This window comes from Humulus lupulus, chromosome 1, assembly GCF_963169125.1.
Source record: "Humulus lupulus chromosome 1, drHumLupu1.1, whole genome shotgun sequence".
NCBI lineage: Eukaryota > Viridiplantae > Streptophyta > Magnoliopsida > Rosales > Cannabaceae > Humulus > Humulus lupulus.
This window is the reverse complement of record NC_084793.1, coordinates 46,400,028-46,424,555: the sequence shown is the minus strand read 5'-3', so window position 1 is coordinate 46,424,555 and position 24,528 is coordinate 46,400,028.

Here is a 24,528-nt window from a genome sequence, read left to right as displayed (position 1 = left end):
TAGATGTATATCTAGCATGCCTAGCAGTAATAACTTACTCATGCATGCATACCATTACAAATAGTTGACTACCATGTCATAACGGGGCCCGCTGCCTTAAATAAATGATTAATAAGTCATACTGGGGTCCAACGCCCTAGAATATGGGACTAATGAGTCACCTTAGGGCCCATGCCCTATCCTCTATATAACCAGCCTTAGAGCTGGCCCATCGTGCCTGGCGCTTAAATTTTCCACGACCATTGGGTCAGACAAGCGTATAATGCGCTCCTGGTTAGGCCTAACCATATTGACCAGTGCTCAGCGCGCTATTTCCGCCCTTGACTTATGAGTCAAGGCTCTCCAATCATATAATGCAAACAAGCATACATCTTTTTACAGTTATCCCAATATAGAGCATTCAAGAATTCTTAATCAATTAATCACATACATAATCATAATCATGTTCATTCTCAGAGGCCTGAGACCTATTCCCAATCATATTTAACAATCAGATAAACAGATAATCAATTATTCATAAGCATACTTAAGATAATGCAAGTATGCATACATATTGATCACATATCTCAACCAATTAAATGCAAACACAGTAATGACCATATTCCCTAACAGGGCCGAGCCTTAACCACACAAATAATCACATTTAGCACGTACTGGCTGCAATTTTCTTACCTCAGGTCCAAGCGCAAAGTAAAATAATAACGACCCTTAAGCATGATCCCGGTTCCGAGCCCCTAGCGGTAACCTAGTCACAACCATAATATAAAATCCCATTAATAACGAGAAAATAAAGGCTTTCGGATCGAGTCCTAGCCTCTAGGACGTCGAATTCTACTAAGTCGGGTAGTAGAATCGATCCCGAGCCCTTAGGTTTGAGTTCCCGTCACACAAAACCCTTCCTGGCCATTTCTGCTTATGCGCGCCGCAACGCCCCCTAATGGGTCGCGGAGTCAGAGGCTCCCAACCCCTACATTTCCTGGGACACACGCCAAGGCTTAGCTCTGAAGGGTCGCGGTGCGCCTACGCGAAACAAAACACCACGGGGCCCTGGGTTCACGCGGGTCGCAACGCCCCAAGAACAGGGTCGCAGTGCGACCCTACAAACCCAAAATTCCAGCTTTTCCTCAAGCTAATTTTTACCCAAAAATCATCCCAAACAATCCCAATAACCACAATCCAATCCCAGAACAACATCAACATAATACCAGCAACAAAACCCAACCTTAAGTTTAAGAAAAACCCCCACAAATATCCAATTCACAACCTTGAGCTACATGCTCAAGAACACTAGAAAGACCAAAACAGAATTCAATTAAGAGAGGGATTTGTAGCTTACCTCAACTGTGATTTCTATCCTTCTAGATGCAGCAAGTCCAACCCTAACTCAAGCCTTCAATTTCCAAAGTTTTCAACCTTTAATTTCTCTTAGTTTCCTCAAAAGTCACCAAGAAGAATGAGAGAGAGAGAACGATTAAGAGAGAAGGGAGAGCTGCTGAGAGAGTTACGTGTTGTATTTTTCTGTTTTTGTGAAGCTTACTTAGAGTTCAAGTAACTCTAAGTAAATCCCAAAGCTCGGGGTACCAAAAATGTCCCCGAGGGTAAAATGGTCAAAATTCCCAGAATTCCCTCCTAATCTCGCTAACACTGAATATATCCTCAAATATTTACTCCCATTACCCGATATCCTGGTAAAGTACTAAATACCCAATATACCCCTTGACTCACCCCGAGTCGGGTATTAGTCCCGTTGTGACTTTCCCGCTAACTTGCACCTTAGGATCGCCTGGTGCCGAGTAACCCAAATATATCCACATAATAATGTGGTCTCACACATATATCACATATATGCACATATGTTCCAAATATACCCATAACGTGCCAAATTACGTAAATTGCCCTTCTTATAAGAAACGGGCTCACATGCATTTTAATACACCTAAACATGTATATCTAGTCATATTATAACATAACTCACAAAATCATATAATGACACATATATCACATAGACACATATTCCATAATTAAACCACATATATTCCATAATTTTCCATCCTGACCCCCTAATCAAGGCCCTAAGCCTTATTAGGTAATTTGGGGCATTACAACTATCCCTTCTTTACAGGAATTTTGTCCTTGAAATTTTACCTGAATATCCCGGGATACTGGTCTTGCATATCTGACTTCAACTCCCAGGTCGCTTCATCGACCTTGTTGTTCCTCCATAATACCTTAACCAAAGGTATAGTCTTGTTCCTCGGGACCTTGTCCTCCCTATCTAAAATCAGAACTGGCTACTCTTCATAGGATAAATCTGTCTCCAGTTCCAAATCCTCGTAACACAACACATGAGTCTCATCAGATACATACTTCCTCAACATGGAAATATGAAATACGTTGTGCACACTAGACAGTGTCAGGGGTAAGGTCAACGTATAGGCCACCTGACCGATCCTCTCCAGGATCTCAAATGGTCCAACAAACCTAGGGCTCAACTTGTAATGACCGGACTAACTTATAGACCTCAGACTATTAAAAACTACTAAGACATAACTACTATTTTCGAATACATGCATAAAATAATAGAAATTTATTATAAAAATCCAAAATACGGGATCCCATTGTTATTACATAAAATCATAAAGAAAACAAAAGCCTTTAATTAATTATTCAAATACTAAATGTGGAAAAACATAAATACATAATTGAAAAGACTTGAAACAAAACGTCATCCTCGATCTTCCCATCAGTCCATTCATTCAGTTCTCGCTCAATACACATGCCAAAGCTGCCCTGAATCCATCCCGCCTTCCATGATCATTTTCTTGAACCATCTAAAATAAAAAGGAATGAGCCTAATGCCCAACAAGGAAAATCTACTAAAACATATCATAAAACATAAGACTAAAACATAAATCATAAAACGTATGACGTAAAAATGTAAATCATAAAACATTGGACTACAATATTAATGGCCATTAACTCATTACCGTAGTATGTGATTGAAACCATCTAGGTCCTCTTGCTACTATTCGAGGTAGGTTTAAAGATAATAAAGTATATGATAAACCATCTAGGTCCTCTTGCTGCTATTTGAGGTAGATTAATCATAACTATAGTCTACGATAATGATAAAAATCTTGGGATTTGCTTATTTGCTATCTAAGATACTATATTTCCCAAGAGACTACAACATAAAACATATACATACATACTTACATATACATATAACACATGAACATAATCATAACGCATAAAATATAACCTATTTTCCTTACCAAAAATCGGGATATTGGAGATAAGAACGAGATTGAAAACTCCTAAAACCAAATAGTAAAAATCATAAGTTTTCTAAAGAAATGCAGATGAAGAGAAGATCTAAACCATCAAGATAGAAACTTACCGAAAACCTTAAGTTTCAAGAAACTCAAACACCTAACAAAAAGACATTATAACAAGTTAGGATTTTAAAGAAAATGAAAAGAATAAGAGGAACTAATAATGAACTAAACCTGAGGATAAAGGATATCTTGGATAGATTAGAACTTTGTTCTACACCTCAATACCGAAATATCACTCTATCTTGCTTCCCAAGTGTTTAGAATAGCTTAGATTGGAAAGCTTTCAATCCCAAAACCCTAGTGTTTCTCTCTAGAATGAACTTAGCAGCTTGAAGGCTCTGAACAATGCTTGAATGATGATGAAAAAGGCTGAGTGAAAGGTCCTATTTATAGAGTTCAAGGAGTGAAGCTAACCCCTTTTAAAATGAAGAAATAAATGAATAATAGTTGAATAAATTGAATTTTCTGTTAAACAGATGCCCAGAACTCAGTCAAAAACATTCAAGAGCAAGTCCAAGTTGTTGAGGGATGTTTCTAGCTTGGATTCCACGAAATTTCAAATATGCCAAAGAGAGTCGATATATCGCCCCCTACAGGCAATATATCGCCTGCCCCTATATCCCGTGCCTCCGTGGTTTCATTTTTGCGAAGTCAACGTGTTTTCCGTATCACCCATAGGCGATATATCGACCCCTATAGCTGCGATATATCGGCATACACTGATATATCAAACACGTTTTAGCACACTTTCAACACACTTGAAGTTTGTTTAAACAACTTTAACTGAGTAAAACGTGATCCTAACAGCTGAGGGAAGGTTCCAGACTTCCTAGGTTTATCCTTTATTAATTTATTTATCTAAAATTCTTAAATCCTTAATAAACATACATGTGACAAGTGTCACGTTCTTAATTATTCTATTTAAATCTTATATTATAATAAATATCATTTCTAGGACCAGCTATATTAATCAAACCTTATGATAAAATCAATATTTATAAACTATAGGCTAAACTTATAAAATCCATAACTATCTCTATGAGTTTCCACTAAATCCCGGCTTGAACCAATAACCACGAAAAATAAAATACTAAGCTACTACTACTACTATCTAGCTAAGTAAAATTCTGAGACGCTACACAACTTGCCCTTCTTCCCAAACTGCTTCACCTCTCTCAATGGTGAAACGTGGAGGAAGACATAGTCCCCAGCCTGGAACTCTATTTCTCTACGCTTGGGATCAGCATAGCTCTTTAATCTACTTTGAGAAGCGAGCATCCGAGCTCTAATATTCTCGATAGCCTTAGTGGTCCTTTGAACTGCCTCAGGACCCAAATATTTCCTCTCTCCCATCTCATCCCAGTGAATGGGTGATCTGCACTTCCTACCATACAACGTCTCATAAGGTGCCACTCCAATAGTCGATTGGGCTATTATTATAGGAAAACTCTATCAAAGGCAAATATTTACTCCAGGACCCTTCAAAGTCCAATACACATGCTCTCAGCATATCCTCCAATATCTGGGTAGTCCTTTCAGACTGACCATCAGTCTGTGGATGATAAACTGTACTAAACTTCAGTTGTGTGCCCATCACCTTCTGTAAACTTCCCCAAAACTTGGAAGTAAAGATAGGGTCCCTATCTTACATGATAGACCTCGAAGTCACATGAAGGCGTATTATCTCTCTCACATAGAGATCTGCATACTGGTCAACTGTGTAATTCATCCTCACTGGTAAAAAGTGAGCTTACTTTGTATATTGATCCACAATGACCCAGACTGAATCGTGCTGGCCCACTGTTCTGGGCAACCCCACCACAAAATCCATCGTGATGTCCTCCCACTTCCACTCTAGGATATCCATAGGCTGTAGTAGCCCCACTGGCCTCTGATGCTCTGCCTTGACCTTCTTTTAGGTCAGGCACTTTTCCACGTACTCAGTCACGTCCCTCTTCATCCCAGGCCACCAATATAAAGCTTTCAGATCCTGGTACATCTTCGTGGTGCTTGAATTTAGAAAATAAGGGGGGTAGTATGAGACTTATCCAGAATCTCTCGTCTGATCCCAATGTCCATCGAAACACAAATTCGATCTTTGTACCTCAATAAACCCATGTCTGACACTGTATAATCCCTAGCCACTCCAGCTAGGACGTCCCCTCTGATCCTCCTCAACTGTGGGTTACTCAACTATTTCTCTTTGATCCTTTATAAAAGAGTAGACTGCAGGGCAATGTTGACTAACTGACCCACTACTAGCTCAATACCTGCTCTAGTCATATCCTCTGCCAACTCTCTGGATATCTGCCTAACATTGTACAACTATCCTGGACCCTGCCGGCTTAAGGAATCCGCCACCACATTGGCTTTCCCTGGGTGGTAAAGGATTTCACAATCATCTTTACTCTTGAAAGTGTAGGACAGAGGTGACTCGGGGACCTTGGACCTATAATACTAAGCTCCAATAAACCAGACTATTAATTAAACTCTTTAATTAAATAATCTTATTTATTAATTCCATTATTACTGCCCTATAAATATAGAATTGCACTCTTAGTAATTATAGAATTATATTACAGAGTATTCTCTTGTAGTCCATTGATATAATCAATATATGTAGTTTTGTCCTCCATTTATTGGTTCGTTAGTTAGAGTTGGTCAAGAATTACTATTTTACCCTTCTAATTACCTTTTGTTTCTCAAGTACCATTAATTCACTAGTGAATAATTAATCTACAATCATATTATATATTTGAGCTCAATAATTAGTCAATTGCAGAATCAAACCTTAAGGGAACCAATATTTGATCCGTTAGGAAAGCATGAACTCTAATATTGTAAAATCATGTTCCTAGCCATTCAAGATATTGAATCTCCAAAAAAAGTCACTAGCATCATTATATTAAGAGACCTTAATGAATGAATCAAAAGATCCAATAAACATGAACATGAGTTCATGACAACTTAGGATTTAGGTTGTGTTATACCCAGATTTCGAGCCGTAGCAAATATGACCTCGAAAGCTGAGTTCGCATTAAATGGTCTCGTGAGGGTTAGGGTATGCTCTACGATTGTAAATCGGAGCCTGCAAAGTGTGGTACAGACCTCGAATATAGTGACCTCGAAATGATCTCGATCTCGAAGGATAGCTCTGTGAGCCCCTCATCTTCAGGAACAACTTCGGAGCAGGGATCTCGAGCTCGATATGCTATCTCGAAAGCAATGTTAGCTCGGGAGACGTCAGTGGCTCGCACAATGACGTGAAACCTTAGATGCTGAAGCCTTGGAGATACGCTATGATCACCTTGAATATCTACAAGCATTGTAGATATGGGATGTAATCCTCATTTATTGATGTAAATCCCCAAGAATCGTGGGATATTATTTAGTCAGTTATGCGTTTCCTGATCTTTGGGGAACGTTTCCTTTTATATCTGATTATTGGCATTTAAGGCCATTTATTTTTATTCACAAAAGAGTAACTACCCAAAATATGTGGGATAGTATTCTGCATCCTTCTCTATAAATAGAGAAGTCATGCACCATTGTAAAGGACCAAATTTCTGATTCTTGAGAGAAAACTCTGGAGAATTCATGCTAAAGAATTGTTCAGAGATAATCTTGAGATTAATAACAGAGACTCGTGGACTAGGCAGATTTAACTGCTGAACCACGTAAAAACCGTGTGTCTGATTCGTTTGTTTGTTTTAGCATTGTCTTTAATTGTTTACGTGCTCTCTTCTTTTATCTGTTGACGAAAAACGGCGTCAACAGTTTGGTGCTTTCATTGAGAGCCTCAAGTATCCATCCCAGAAAGATTCATGGCTACAAACAATCAGAACACTCCTGAAGAAAATTACCCAAGGCGTCCTGGAAAACAACCGATGGAGAACCCGGACGCTGAAGAAAGGAGTGGATCCTCCGATTCCCGGGGACCACCTTCACAACCAAGGGATGAGGACATGTATTATAACCCTGAGCGTTATGTCCCTATTGTAGAATTGGAGAATCGGCAGCTGAAACAACTGCTGGCAGATGCCAACAAACGTAACGAGGAGTTGACTAGGATAGCCGCGGAGGCGCAGGTGGCTCAGCCCCCACCTCCGCGTGAAGACCAAGTCCCTCCTCCAAGGGACGTGCACGTTCCTCCCCGGAGGCCCCGTGGGCGTCCACGAAAAAATGCTAACACAAGGAGGCCAGCGCAACCTCCAGCACCAACAGAGCCATCTGCTCCTTCTAGGCCTCAGAGGAGTACCCGAGCTCGGGTCCCGCCTAATCCACCTGTGGAAGTGCCTGCAGGAACTGAGAACAACCGAGCTCCTGTCGAGGCTCGGACTCAGGTTCCTGGTAGCGCACCAAACGCAACCGGCCCATCTCGGGCAAATTCTGGACCTTCCAGGCCGAGGCAAGGACGGCAACCACCGTCACCCATACGGTTTCCTCCGTCTCCCATAAGATATCCTTCACCTCCCCGCAGGAACGCTCAACCTGGTCGAGATCAGGATCAAGGGCGTACAGGGGAGAGACAAGGAGACAGGGAGACGTTCCAGGGGCGGAAAGGCGCGCCATCCGAGAGAAGTCAGACGTCCCGATCTCGCACTGCAGTGACGAGGCGACGTAGAAAGGATCCACCACGAAATGACCGATCGATGAGTTTCACTAGCGATGAGTCCGGAGAAACAAGGTCTGTCAGTAAACACGACCAGGGTCGTAAAAATACTGGGAATCACAAGAGCCATCCCGACCTGCGCAATCACCTGAATCAGAGCAGGGGAAAGGGAGATCAGACAAACCCGGATCTTAGGAATCATCTGAATGGGCGTAGAGATCCCTCACGGAGACGCGAGCCTGGGATCGCGATTAATGACTATCAATTCCAAACACCGCCTAAGGACCCAGTACAAGAAAGGATCGATCAGCTCGAAAAAGCCTTTAGGCTTTTGAAGAATGAGCGAGGAAACGGTCGATATGAGGACTCTGATGAGGAGCTCGAGCCGTTTGCTCCCAATATTTCTAACACTCAGTTCCCCCAAGGGTTCCAGATTCCTCACGTCCCAGCGTTTGAAGGAAAAACCGACCCATGCAGCCATCTGAGTACATTCAACACTATCATGAGAGCTAGTAACGTGGGTTACGAGCTCAGATGTATGTTGTTTCCAACATCATTGGCCGGGCCTGCCAAGAGTTGGTTCGAGAAGTACAAGAGACATTCTATAACTTCGTGGGATCAATTGTCTAGAGACTTCAAGAAGCAGTTCCGGGCTATGGTGGAAGTCAGACCCGAAGCATCCACTTTGACTAACGTCCGACAACAACCAGGCGAAACACTAAAGAGCTACCTGACAAGATTTAATCTAGAGGTCGCCCGAGCTCGTGACGTGGATGACAGCGGGCACTTGATGGCCATCCGAGCTGGTGTTTTACCCGGGAGTGCCCTTTGGGATGACATACAAGGGAAACCGGTGAGGTCGATAACCGAGTTTAACAGACGGGCGCAGAAATTTGTCAATGTAGAGGAAGCGAGGTCAACACTCAAAGCGACCTCGCAGACCGAAACTACAACGATAAACATTAACTCCGCCTCAACCTCGGTTGACCCTCTAGTTACACAGCCTACCTCGGAGAATCCTTCCAAGAGGAAAAAAAGCGAGGGAAATAATCCCGAGGCTGATGGAGGAAAGAAGAAAAAAGGAGAAAGATATTTCTCCGTATATAAAGTGCATACCGAGCTCAACGAGTCTCGGGAAAACATATACCTGGCTAATGAAAACCAGGTCCCCTTCAGGCGTCCGGATCCTATGAGGAATCAAAAGTTCAAGAGGGACTCCAGCAAGTATTGTCAATTTCATAGGGACACCGGCCACACAACTGATGAGTGCCGACAGCTGAAGGACGAGATCGAAGGATTGATCTCGAGAGGTTATTTCCGGCAGTATGTCAAAAACCAGAATACTGGACAGGCTACTGCCAGCCAGAGAGTAGCCGCGCTTCTGGCAACATAGAATAATAACTCCCGATCTCGGGATGAGGATAGGCCTCTGCCGATAGATGGAGAGGACGTAATAACCATCTCGGGAGGTCCTCATCTCGCAGGAGGGGGCAGAAATGCTCAAAAACGATATGTGAATGAGCTGAAAACAGGGGACGGGTCTCCATATGAACCCGAACCAAGGGCACCAAAAAGCCAAAGGGTTGAGACTCAGCCTATAACCTTCACCGAGGAGGATGCCTCTCACGTCCAGTTCCCTCATCATGATCCACTCGTCATCACCCTACAGCTTGCCAACAAAAGAGTGCGCCGAGTTCTCATAGACAATGGGAGCTCAGTTAACATTCTTTATAAAGCAACCCTAGAAAAAATGGGACTCTCCCTTCGCGACCTGAGGGCTTGTGCAACCACTTTGTACGGCTTTTCTGGAGAAGGAACCGCCTGTATGGGGTCCATTGAACTCCCTGTGACCTTGGGAGATTATCCAGTCTCGGTGACCAAGATGATGGAGTTCGTGGTAGTAGAGTTACCATCTGCCTACAATGTATTGCTCGGAAGACCCGCCCTGGTCGGGCTGGGGGCAGTTTCATCTGTAAGGCATCTAGCCCTTAAGTTCCCAACTCCAAGCGGGGTCGGAACATTGAAAGGAGATCAATTGGCAGGAAGGGAGTGCTACAGCATTTCCTTAAGGGGAAAGAAACAAACAAGCGCGCAAGCACTTGTTGTCATACAGTATAAAGATGGGACAGTTTTAGAAATTGATGAGGAGATCGATCCAAGGATTGAAGAGAAGATTGACCTCCAACCTTTGGAGGAGCTCGAAGAGGTTCAGCTCGATGAATCTGATCCCTCGAAAAAGGTGAAGGTCGGGAAACACCTCCTAGACGAATCAAAATAGCAATTAATTTGCTTTCTGAAGAAAAACCAGGATGCCTTCGCGTGGTCCCACTCTGACATGGTGGGAATAAGCCCTAATGTAGCGAGCCACGCATTGAATATAGACAAAAGCTTTCCCCCGAAGCAGCAAAAGCAAAGGCAGCTGGATGAAGACAGAAAGAAAGCACTAAAGGAGGAAGTGGACAGGCTGAAAGCAAATAATTTTATAAGGGACGCTTTTTACCCTGATTGGGTGGCCAATCCAGTGTTGGTCCCGAAACCCAATGGGACATGGAGGACGTGCATTGACTACTCAGACCTCAACAAGGCCTGCCCGAAAGACTGTTTTCCCCTACCGAGAATTGATCAGCTCGTGGATGCCACGGCGGGGCATGGTCTGATGTCGTTCATGGATGCCTATTCTGGATATAACCAGATTCCCATGCATGCCCCCGACCAAGAGCATACGAGCTTCATTACGGATAAAGGGCTCTACTGCTACAATGTCATGCCATTCGGACTCAAGAATGCCAGAGCCACGTACCAGCGGCTCGTAAACATGATGTTCTCAGAGCAAATAGGGAACAACATGGAAGTTTATGTTGACGACATGCTTGTAAAGTCTCAACTTAACAAGAACCATGTTGATGACCTCGAAGAGTGCTTTGGCGTGCTCAGAAAGTACAACATGAAGTTGAATCCTCAGAAGTGCACTTTTGGGGTGTCTTCAGGGAAATTTCTGGGTTTCATTGTCAACTCTCGTGGAATCGAGGCTAATCCCGATAAAATAAAGGCCCTGATCGATATGCCTTCACCTCGGAAGCATAAAGATGTTCAAAGTTTGACTGGCAGGATGGCAGCTCTGGGCAGGTTCATTTCGAAGTCAACGGACCGCGGTCTCCCATTCTTCAACTTATTGAAAGGAAGTAAAAAGTTCGAATGGACAGACGAGTGCGAGCTAGCCTTTCAAGAGCTCAAAAGGCACTTAGCCGAACCACCCATCCTATCGAAACCTGAGACGGGAGAAGTACTGTTCTTATATCTCTCAACAACTGAACACGCGATAAGCGCGGTGCTCGTCCGAGAGGAAGAGAGAATACAGAAACCCGTCTACTACATCAGTAAAAGATTACTGGGGGCAGAGTCAAGGTATCCACTGATGGAGAAACTCGCCCTCAGTCTGATCCACTCATCTCGAAAGCTCCGCCCTTACTTTCAGGCACATCCTATCCATGTACTGACAGATCAACCATTAAGGCAAGTCTTGTCCAAACCAGAGGCATCTGGTCGACTCCTTAAGTGGGCTGTTGAGCTCGGACAATTCGAGATCACCTACCATCCGAGAACAACCATTAGGGCACAAGCGTTGGCAGATTTTATAGTGGAGTGCACCGGTACAGCCGACGACGAGGTAACAACCACGGCCCACGAGCTGTGGAAACTTTACGTCGACGGGTCGTCAAATGAAAATGGAGCGGGGGCAGGAGTTATTCTGATCACTCCTGCAGGGAGCAAATTTCACTCTGCATTAAGGTTCGGCTTTAAAGCATCTAATAATGAAGCTGAGTACGAGGCTTTACTGGCGGGACTACGAATAGCAAAGGAACTCAAGGCCAGAGCTATACATTGCTACAGCGACTCTCAGCTCGTAGTTAATCAAATCTTGGGAGAATACCAGGCTCGTGGCACAAAAATGGCAGCTTATCTGGAGAAGGCAAAGTACGCATTGGAGTTTTTTGAGTTTTATGCAATCGAACAGGTTCCCCGAGAACAAAACTCAAATGCAGATGCCTTAGCTCGGCTCGCCACTTCCACTGAAAATGAGGAGCTGAATGTTGTACCCATAGAACATTTGTCAGCACCCAGCATTACTGAGTCAGACAAGGAAGATGTGTGCATGATCGAGACAGAACCGACCTGGATGAGCCCGATCGTTGAATACCTCGAAAATGGAATTCTTCCAAAAGATCGAAGTCAGGCTCGGAAACTAATGTATCAACTTCCTCGTTACACCATCCTGGATGGAAGACTATACAGAAGAGGGTATTCCATGCCATTGCTCAGATGTGTGACTCCCCCCGAGGCAAAGAAGATTATTGAAGAAATTCATGAAGGGTTCTGCGGAGATCATACCGGGGGGCATAGCCTATCCAAGAAGATTATACGCCAAGGATATTTCTGGCCAACCATTAAAACGGACTCTTTCGAGTACGTGAAAAAGTGCGACAAGTGCCAGAGATTCGCCACGATACCCCGAGCTCCACCTTCCGAACTAACCATGTTGACATCCCCATGGCCTTTTGCGGTATGGGGCATCGACCTCATAGGCTCACTACCAACTGGCAAAGGAGGAGTAAAGTATGCTGTGGTCACAGTTGATTACTTCACAAAATGGACAGAGGCTGAACCACTAGCGACCATAACTTCAAAGAAGATCCTAGATTTCGTGGTAAAGAACATCATATGTCGATATGGAGTGCCAAGAAAGATTGTGTCTGACAACGGAACCCAGTTTGACTGCGACTTATTTACCAACTTTTGTAACAAGAACGGTATAATCAAGAGCTTTTCGTCAGTGGCTCACCCTCAGGCGAACGGACAGGTCGAAGCCGTTAATAAAACTCTCAAGAGTTCCTTGAAGAAAAAGTTGGAAGAAGCAAAGGGACGATGGCCTGAGGAATTACCCCAAGTCCTTTGGGGATATAGAACTACAGCTCGGACATCAACTGGACATACCCCATTTTCTCTAGCATACGGCTGCGAGGCAATGTTGCCCATTGAGGTCGAAATTCCAACGATTCGAACTCAGATTTACGACCAAAGTTCCAATCATACTCAGCTCGAAGAAACCCTAGACTTGATCGAAGAAAAAAGGGAGGAGGCTCAGCTGAGAAATGCTGCTTACCAGCAACGAACAACAAGATATTTCAATAAAAGGGTTCGAAGTCGAAATTTCGGAGTAGGAGATCTGGTATTGAGACGTGTATTCTTAGCAACCCGAGATTCAGCAGCAGGAGTACTCGGGCCAAACTGGGAAGGACCATACCAGATAGAATCAGTCATCCGCCCTGGCGTATACAAACTTGCGAGATTAGACGGGAGCCTCATACCACGAGCATGGAATGGCGAACACCTTAGACCATATTATCAATAGTGTAGGAAGTGTCGCCCGTAACCATGATTTTCTGTACATAGTTTGTTTTTGAATTTCAAATAAAGGGTCTACTTTGTTTCACATGTAATTTATTTTTATTTTTGCAATCTCTCTTAATTTAATAACCTATGGTCACACTCATAGGATATTAAGGGGGCATCATTGGTATACATACCTCCAGCTTAAAAAAAAAAAAAAAAAACAAAAAACAAAAAAGTATTTGGATATAACCAAATACGCGAGCTTAGATAGTTCGGACTTAACCGAGCGAGCTTAGATATTTCGGACTTAACCGAGTTATCAAAAACATTAAGTATTTGGAAATAACCAAGTACACGGGCTTAGATAGTTCGGACATTAGTATTTGGATATAACCAAGTACGCGAGCTTAGATAGTTCGGACTTAACCGAGCGAACTTAGATAGTTCGGACTTAACCGAGTTATCAAAAACATTAAGTATTTGGAAATAACCAAGTACACGGGCTTAGATAGTTCGGACATTACCGAACTACCAAAAACCAAAAACGTTTGGAGTTAACCAGATGTGCAAGCATAACAGGTTTGGAACAAACCAGCCAAATTATCGATCAATGATAAATGGGAGCCTAAACCCATCACGAAATATGTCGAGATCGAGGCTGGAACATCTTAAAATAGTTTCGAACTCATAACCTCGGAGCTAAGATACTAAGGATGAGGAAAAGTGACTAAAAGATTAACCAAATCATTCATATTACATGCCATATAAGTACTTTTCAGTTCATGGTTAAAGTAATGTACGACCTTGATAAATAACGAGGTTGGAAACGAATAATTCGAATAAACTATGCATGAATGCATCGAATTTCGAGCCTAAATCCAAACTATGTTTGTATGCATAAATAAACATAACCGGTCCATCAATTATAAAAATATGCAAAATATTTCGAGCCAAGAAATGTAAGCATATAAAAAAATAGTAATGGGAATTGTATCAGCCCCGTGGGCATAAGTTAAAATAATTACAGAAATAATGGGACGCAGCCCCGAAAACTGATCTCCCCGAGGTCATATTCAAAGAAGAGGAGTCTCCTTGGCCTTCTCAGCATCAGTGGCACCGGACCCCTCAGGACGAATAGCATGACTATCCTCCTGAGCTCCCTCCGAAACGGTACTCGGAGCAGCTTTATCCTTCTCGAGCTGCTCAGCCTCTTCCTTTTCGAGCCGAGCATTCCATCGTTCAAGGAAGGACGCCTCGAGGGGACCCAAAAAACTGGTGTCCAGTTCTTCGTTATAGGCCCACATCCGGTACATGGTTGAATCGACCGCCGTTTCCTTCTTTTCTTTGAACTCGGCAGTAAGGCGGGTTTTGATATCCTCCATGAGGTCGAGGGTGACGGCCTTGTCTTCCTCGAGCTTCTTATTGGTCTCCCGAAGCTGGATGTTGTCTTTCTTCTGCTCCTCGAGTTCGTTTTTCAGCTTTCCGAGCTCCTTGGCCATTTCCTCACGCTCCTTAACCACTGCCTCGAGCTTAGTATTCACTGCCTTCAGGTCATCATTCGCTTTAAGGTGGAGGTCCCTCTCCTCTTGGGCGAGGGTCCTGCTCGAATGGACCTCGTTGAATTTTAATGAAATTCAGTTGAAGAGCAACAAGCATCTCTAAAGGTAGCAAAGATGCTGTAATAACTTCAATTATGTGAACCTGCAGGTGGTATTTGTAACGCCCTGTGTTTCGGGTACCTTTAAATGACTTGGGTCAGAATTTTTCCCCGAATTAAGAATATTATTTTAAATAATATTATATTTTTTTGGAATTTATTTCCATGAGTTATTGCTAGCCAAATTATGAATTTTGTGATTAAAATTCAAAATAAGACTTTCGGTGAAAAATAATGAACGAAAGAGGAAATAGAAATTTTAGGGCGTTTTGTGTTAAAATGCTTAATTTTACCGAATTGGGGAATGTTATTCCATGAATGGACCTTAGGTTAAATTTTATTGTGTGATTAATTAAATTAAATGTGAGAGACATTTAATTTAATTATTATGTGTTAAGTTTTATTTTTAAAAAAAAACTTTATATGAGTGAAAAATGTTATAGAAAGTCATCTTGGATTTTTCTTCTTAGGAAATATTTATTAACCATTATAAAAAAATATTAACATAAATAAAAGAAATAGTGGCCAGCCATGTAAAGGAAATTAATTGGGTGGACCAAATTGTTTTAGTTTTAAATCCTCATTTAAACTAGGGTTAATGGCATCAAGTGATCATAGTAAAAACACTAAAGTGTTTTAGATATTTTAGAGTAGTCCAAACTCTTCCAACCCCCCAACCCCACCCCCCCCCCCCCCCCCTCCTTTTCACAAATCACTCTCATCTTGTTAAAAAATTGTCTCTCAAGTTTTCTCTCCATTTTCAACCATCAAGAACACTAAGAAAGCTTGGAAGCTTAAGCTTTGCTCTAGGAAGAGTTTCCCTAAGGTAAAGTTTCAAAAACTTGAATTTTGTAAAGTTTTTAACCATAGATCTTTCAATGGCTAACTATATATGTTGCTGGGGGAGTTGGTTAAGGTTTTGAAAGAGTTTTGAAGGATTCAAAGCTAGTAGAACATTAAAACCAAAAGCAAGAACAACAAGAGGTAAAAAGTTTACTTTTTGTGGTTGTTTTTGTATGGTTTTTATTTTTAAGCATTATTTTGTATATTTAATGCTTAGAGTTTTTTATTGGTGATGTAATAAGGCTATGGTAGTTGCTGTATAATTTTTATGAAGCTTTTATGTTGATTTTTGAAAATAGGGACCAAAATCCCTAAGGGTTTTGTTGAAAACCCTAAAACAAAAATACAAGTTTTGAGCTGTGACTTCCAAGGGGTCAAGCATCTACTGTATATTTATTTTGTAAAATTAAATTGTACTGTGATGTTTTTGAGATGGAGTACATAAAATTGAGCTTTTGAAACACTAAAAAACATTTAGAAATGAGTGAGTTATGCTATTTCAAAGTTTAGGTAAAAAACTATTTTTTTCGTATTCTTAAATTCGGGACCAAGTTTGGACAGCCACTTTATAGGTCAAATGAACCCAGTTTTTTCTAAAATGTGGTGGGCATATTCTTGGCATAACCTAGTATTCCACTGTAAAATTTGGTAACAAAAATTAAGATCCAAAGTTTGGAAAAAATAAGGACTTGAAAATAAGGTCATTTTTACCTCAATGTTTGGAAAATATTTTCACCAATAAAAAATGCTCAATTTGACCTAAGATTTTACAAAGACCTAAAAGGCATACCAAATATTGAATTGGAAAATTTTGGTAACAATTGGGTAAGTAAATTTCATGTTATGACCTAATAAAGTATGTAGTTAAAAATGGGAAAAATGAGGTTTTCACACTTAATGCAAAAATAGAATTTTGGAACTTAAGATACAAGTACATTTTTTGCATATTGCAAGATAAAAATTTGGTAAGTCTTAAAAACATTTTGACCTAAAATACCACTTTGAGATTAGTGAGAATTATTTTTATTAAAGGATTTTTATTCTTTCTAAAAATAAAATATTTAATTTATTATTGAGTTGATAAATTAAAAGAGGGTTTAAAAGCCCTATATTTTGAGAAAATAATTAAGTAAATTATTTTTCTAGTAAGAAAACTTGATTAATTGACTTAGGAGAATTAACTAGTCAAGATAAGAAACTATTAATAGTTTCTCCTAATTAAGTTAAAATTAGGCGATTTTCTTAAAACAGTTTTTAGAGATTAAAACCTTAGGAAAAATAAAAGGAAATTAGGATGTTATTTTCTTGAAAAATAATTGAGAAATTTAATTAGTTTTTCTAGATATAATACGGGCTAAAATCTTCTATATATTTAACCGACTTGTTGAAAGTACGGGTTAATAGCGATACTTTTAAAGAATAAGATTTTTAGCGGATCGTGGGAAAATACTATTGCGATACCCGAGCCTAAGTATCGAGACCATAGGATAGGTCTCCCTGAGACTTAGGGTTTAGTCTCAAATATTTTTGTGTGAATTTCTTGAATGAGTTTAAAACCAAATAAGGATCTTTAATCCTTACAAATGATTTTGAAAATGACCAAACTGCCCAAAATAATAACAATGAATTACGAGTGTCATAATTAATCCGAGTATACTGTATGGATAACTATAGTATTGGCTAAGCGTAACTGGACTGTATGTTGGAGGGTGAAATCCTGCTGAGAGCTAAAGACTCCAAGTAAGTCAACTTCTATTGTGTGGCTACAACATGAAACGACTATTGTATTGTATGTTAGTATAGAGACACATGCACATATATACACTGTCGTAGAAAGTGTGCATAGAGACGTTAGTCCAGTAGGTGCTGATTCAAAAAATATGAACGGTAGATATCTATCATATCCGAGACAACTGATCCCCGTCACATTGCGTGTTTGATTTTATTATGTCCGGTTCACTACCGCAACGAGTGGCCAAGAGGTGAGGATTGCTGGTTTAAACCTAGGGGCGCCAACATGAATGGGACCTAGGGGCCCTCATGCTTACTTAATCATTGAACGGTTAGAACCCGAGCAAGTGTTCTGATAAGATATTCCCGGATAGTAGCCGTGACTATTGGCCATTCAGTGAGAGTGCCTAGAGATACTAGGGGTTGTCAAGTTTGAGTGAGGCTGAACACCCTAGGGGCAACTGCTCACCAGCCCCACTGATTAACGTAGAAGTCTCTGTAAACCCGTGTAACTTCAATTACAATCTTGAATAGTATCAATGCCCTAGGTGACTTGATGGTTACCCTTGTGAGGGATTTACTCTTGGATAAGTAGCGATGCCCCAGGTAACTCGATAGTTAACCTTGATTGGGATATTTATTGGCTAGATCTTAGTATTGAGACTCAATTCTCCCTTACTGATTAGCGAAATTGTTGGAGGGCGTGATACGCCTAAATTGTTGGAAATTGTCAAGCGTTGGTCTCGAATTATATTGTGATATATTATATCTGCTTGCTCTGGGATTTACGAGTGCATGGATTTTTTTATTTATATGAAATAGTTTGTCATTGGTTATCAGGCATAACCATAAGTTTTCCAGGACGCTTTTGCGTTCTTGATATTGATTTCTTAGGGTCCGGATGGATTTGGAATCCTAATTTTGTGAGCTATTGTTACCAATGGACAGTAACTTGGTCAGTGACCACCTGTCTTCTCTGCATGCTTTTATTTTAAAGTTGCACTTACTAAGAGTTTTCCCTTACCTAGTTGTTTCCTGTTGTAGGTAAGAACAAGGGCAAGGCAGAACAGTGAGCGCTGGAGTCTACCTTGTGAATGTACATGTGGACAGACCTTTTGGGAAGCTGTTTTTTTTTTTTGGAAATGTTGTGTTATTTTCATAAACTAGGCTCACTTGACTCTTCAAAAACCATGTTTTTATTAAATATTAAGTATGGCCATACGACTTTTAAAAAGTTTTTTTTATACGGGTTTTTAAGACATTTTGTTACATGAAAACTTTTATATTTCTGCATTATCGAGTCTTGAAAATCCGGGTCGTTACAGTATTGCCTCTCAAGAGAGTAGGAGTTTTCTCTCCATATGGTTCATGAATGGATACGCACAAGGTCATAAAGTGCTAAGCGTCAAAATTGGGAAATACACGAGTAATCAAGTAGAGGCGTGTAAGACATTAAAGGTTTTTCTTACTAGGAATGTTGGGCTCCATATTTCAAGAATACCTTAGCATTTCGATAGAAGCTTTATATTGTTTTCACTAAGATAAAGTTCAAACCCAAAAGGTAGTTTATTTTATGCACTAATATCCTTTGAGCTAGAGGATTGAGGATGTATTTAACCACGTGGGGGATTGTTATGATTAGATAAATACATAGTGAAATTAGTGTAACACCCTGAATAGCCAAGACCATTACACTGTGTATTTTAAATAGTGTTGGACTTGCTAATCAAGTCATTTGGATATAAACGTGTGACTAAGAGTAATTAATGAATTAGGGTTTAAAAGTTTTGATCATGGGAACATAAACTTTCATTTAAAAGTTTAAGTCTGTACATGGGATCCCAAAATAAATGTTTACAAGTCATTTACAACTCCGAGGTATAGGTCCAACACAAGCAGGCCTAAGCAACAAAATTAGGGTTTGACTCTAGTCCCTCTTTGAATCCTCAGCCGTGGAGGTAGAGCAACTGCATCTGTATATGCTGCCCCTAAAGCTCTCCAACTCATGACCGGTCCAGCATTCCCTTTCCCTTACCTGCACCACATAACACCCGTGAGCCAAGACTCAACAAGATAACTTAAATCACTAGATTCAAATAAGCAACAGAATAAGAATAACATGCCTAGCAGTAATAACGCCACTTAATCAAACACATAGTCCAATTTAAGCTACCAATGAGTTACACAAGTGCAGACTGCACTTCTAATTATTTAGGTGGCGTTCGAGCCAGACAAGTGCATATTGCACACCCAGGTTGCCCTAGCCAAAACAGCACGAGTTCCGCACGCTTATCGCCAACCCAGCTCTTCGACCGAGCTTCCAGATCAGGTATAATCAGATATATACAGTTTACCTAACACACAATGTATACAAACATTCCTCATCAAGTAATCACAAGCATGATTATAGTCATATTCATTAATAGGGGTCTGATCCATAATCACATATATCACGTATTGGGTGTAGTTTTCTTACCTTGAGTCCCGAGCAGATAGCGTATGGCGACCCCAAGCGCGATCCTTACTCTCGAGCCCCAACGTTATAACCTATTAAGAACATAAGAATGGGTAATCAACAAGAACTAAACTAACTAAAAGCTTCAGGATTAATTCCTAGCCTCCGGGACCTCAAATTCTATTAAACTGGGTAGTATAACCGTTCTCGAGCCTTTAAGTTTGAGTTCCCGTGCTTAAAAACCCTATCGGGCCAAAATCTCCGATATGAGCTGTGGCGCACCTCACAAGCGTCGTGACTCTATACAAGTTAGAGAGCCCTGACCCTTATTTTCCTACACATGCGCCGTGGTGCAGCCCACTCAATGCCGCGGCGCTAAGGCAATTCAGAGAACTTCCCTAGCCCTTGAGTTCATGCGGGTCGTGGCACTCCAGAAACAGCGTCGCGATGCAACCCCATGAACCTAGAAAAGTTAGCGATTTCAGAAATTGCAAATCGACCTAAAAACTCACAAAACCAATCCTAAACACAATTTTAACCATTTACAAGCCTAAGCCTGGTCACAGATCATTAATACAACCCCCTTACCTTAAAAACAACATTAAAATGCTCCAAAATCCCATTAAACCTCAAAGTTAGAAATTAACTAAACACCTTAAGAATACGCAAAACCAACCAGAAATTAAGCAAAATAAAGTTTAAAACCTTACCTCAGTTGAGCAATTCGACCTCTAGGCTACATCTAAACCCAATTCTAGCTCCACTTCCTTCAATTCCCAAGAAATCTTCTCAAAAATTCAAGAACTCCCCAACACCTCAAGAGAAAGAGAGAAACAAGAGAGAGAGAGAGAGAGAGAGAGAGAGAGAGAGAGAGAGAGAACTAAGCTGAGAGTGTTATGCTTGTTTCTAAGTTTTCTAAATTTTCTAGATGACTAAGGTAGTGCAAGGCTAGGGAAAAGACCAAAACACCCTTATCCTTAACCTTAGTTCTTTAATGCCTCCAAGGGCAGAATCATTCTTTGCCACATTTCCCACTAAACCTCAAATAGCACTATAAATTTCCAATTAACCCCGACATACCCAAATAATCACCAAATAACTTCCCATTACTCGATAAACCCCGACAATGTACTAGATTACTAAAATACCCCTAGGCTCACTTCGAGTCGGGTATTTGACCCCGTTGTGACTTTTTGGGTAACTCGCTCACTAGGATCGCCTTGTGACGAATATCGCAAATATATCCACATAATAATGTGGTCTCAATCACATAACACATATAATTATAATTATACCCTCAACGAGTCAAAATTATGAAAATGCCCTTATTAACGAAAATGGGCCCACATGCATATTTAATACACACAAACATTAATAAATATTCATATCACAATATAACTCATATTTGCCATATAATCACACATACTCAATTAAATTCACATATTAATCCATTTATGCCCTCCCGACACACTAATCGAGGCACTAAGCCTTATTAGCAAATTTGGGATGTTACAACTATCCCCTCCTACTGAAAATTTCGTCATCAAAATTTACATGAACAATTTGGGATTATTATCCCGCATATCCGACTCTAGCTTCCAGGTGGCTTCCTCGACCCTGTTTTTCCTCCATAGTACTTTAATTAGAGGAATCGTCTTGTTCCTCAGAACCTTGTCTTTTCTATCTAGGATCTGAACTAGTCACTCCTCATGAGACAACTCTGTCTGTATCTCCAAAACCTCATAACCCATCTCATGGGTTGTGTCCGACACATACTTTCGAAGCATTGAGATGTGAAACACATCATGGACTCCTGATAATAACGAGGATAAAGCCAATCTATAGGCTACTTACCTGATCCTTTCTAGGATCTCAAAAGGTCCTACAAACCCAGGGCTCATCTTGCCCTTCCTCCCGAACCTTTTTACTCCCCGCAGTGGTGAAACTCGCAGAAATACATGGTCCCCTACCTGGAACTCCACGTTCCTACACTTAGGGTCAGTGTAGCTTTTCTGTCTACTTTATGAGGCGAGCATTCGAGCTCTGATTTTCTTAATAGCCTCATTAGTTCTCTGAACCATTTCAGGACCTAAATACTTCCTCTCTCCCATTTCATCCCAATGAATGGGTGACCTACACTTCCTGCCATACATCATCTCGTATAGAGCTACTCCAATCGTTGATTGATAGCTGTTATTGTATAAAAACTCAATCAACGAAAGATACTTACGCTAGAACCCCTCGAAATCTATTACACATTCTCTAAGCATGTCCTCCAATATATAAATTTTCCTCTCAAACTACCCGTCTGTCTAAGGATGATAGGCTGTACTGAACTTCAGCTGAGTCCCCATAGCCTTCTGTAGGCTTAACCCAAAACTTGGAGGTGAAAATGGGATCCCAGTCTGACACTATAGATTTTGGAACCCCATGGAGACGTACAATCTCTCTCACGTACAGTTTTGCATATTGGTCCACGGTATAGTTTGTCCTCACTGGCAGAAAATGAGCTGACTTGGTATATCGATCTACAATCATCCATACCGAGTCATATTGCCTCATTGTCCTGGGTAAACCCCTACAAATTCCACAGTAACATTTTCCAACTTCCACTCGGGAATACCTAAAGGCTATAACAACCCCGCTGGTTGCTGGTGTTCAGCCATCACATGTTGACAGCTTAGACACCTCGCCACATAGTCAATCACATCTCTCTTCATTCCAGGCCACCAATACAATGACTTTAGGTCTTGATACATCTTTGCGGTGCCTAGATGTAATGAATAAGGTGTGGTATGAGACACATCAAGGATCTCTCGTCTAATATCTACATTCAATAGAATACAATTCCGATCCTTGTGTTTCAGCAAACCCGTCTCTGTAATGGAAAAATCCTTAGCTACTCCAACTAACGAATCCTCTCTATGTTTTATCAACTAAGAATCACTCATCTGGCCCTCCTTTATTCTCTCCAAAAGAGTGGACTACAAGGTAATATTGGCCAACTGGCCCTCCACCAATTCTATCCATGATCTAGTCATGTCTTCTTACAATTCCTTCGATACCTGCTTTGAACTAAATAACTATCATAGGCCTCTCTGACTCAAAGCGTCTGCCACTACATTGGATTTTCCTGGATGGTAAAGAATCTCATAGCCATAATCTTTTACCACCTCTAGCCAACATCTCTCTCTCATATTTAAGTCCTTCTGGGTGAAGAAATACTTTAAACTCTTATGATCAGTGTATATCTCGCACTTTTCTCCATACAAATAGTGTTGCCACACTTTCAGTGCAAATACCATTGATGCTAACTCCAAATCGTGAGTAGGGTATCACTGTTCATATTCCTTCAGATGTTGCGATGTGTATGCAATCACCTTCCCAGTCTACATTAGCACACATCCTAACCCCAATCCCGATGCATCGCAATACACCACAAACTTACCTCCATCTGAAGGAAGGCTTAGCACCGGAGTGGTAATCAATTGTCGATTCAACTTCTGGAAGCTATTCTCACATCTGTCTGACCATACAAACTTCAAGTTCTTCTGTGTCAATTCGGTCAGTGGTGTAGCAATCTTTGAGAATCCTTCCACGAAGCACCAATAATACCCTGCCAACCTAAGGAAACTCCTGACCTTCGAGGCGTTCCTTGGCCTCGGCCAATCCCTAACTGCTTCAACCTTGGCCGGATCTACCTTAATCCCATCTCCACTGACAATGTGACCAAGGAATGTCACTTGCGGTAACCGAAACTCACACTTTTTAAACTTGGCATACAACTAGTGCTCTCTTGACCTCTACTATACTAACCAGAGGTGTTGCTCATGCTTTGCCTCTAAATGAGAGTAAACCAGGATATCATCGATGAAAACAATCACAAATTGGTCCAAATAATCCTTGAACACCCTGTTCATTAGATCCATAAACGCCACTGGGGCATTGGTCAACCCAAATGAAATGACTAGAAACTCATAATGCCCATACCTCGTGCAAAATGTCATCTTTGGTATATCCTCATCCTTGATCCTCAGCTGGTGATAACCAGATCGAAGATCAATCTTCGAGAACACCTTCTTACCCTGCAACTGGTCAAACAAGCCATCTATCCTTAGTAATGGGTACTTGTTATTGATAATTAGCTTATTTAATTCCCTGTAATCGATGCACATCCTCAGGGTCCCATCCTTTTTCTTCACAAACAAAACTGGAGCACTCCAGGTGAGAAGGTAGGTCTGATAAATCCCAGGTCCAGTAATTCATGTATCTGTACCTTCAACTCCTTCAGTTCCGCTGGAGCCATTCTATATGGTGCCCTCGACACTGATTCTGAACCTGGTACAGTTTTGACCAAGAGTTATAGGTTTGCAGACATTCCATAAAGCGTCATGTCATGATTTACATGGCATGACATTGCATGGGATGATGGTATTAGAACCGACGTACGAGAGTCCATACGACGGTTTAAAACCATCGTCCCATGTCAATTTTGTAGTAG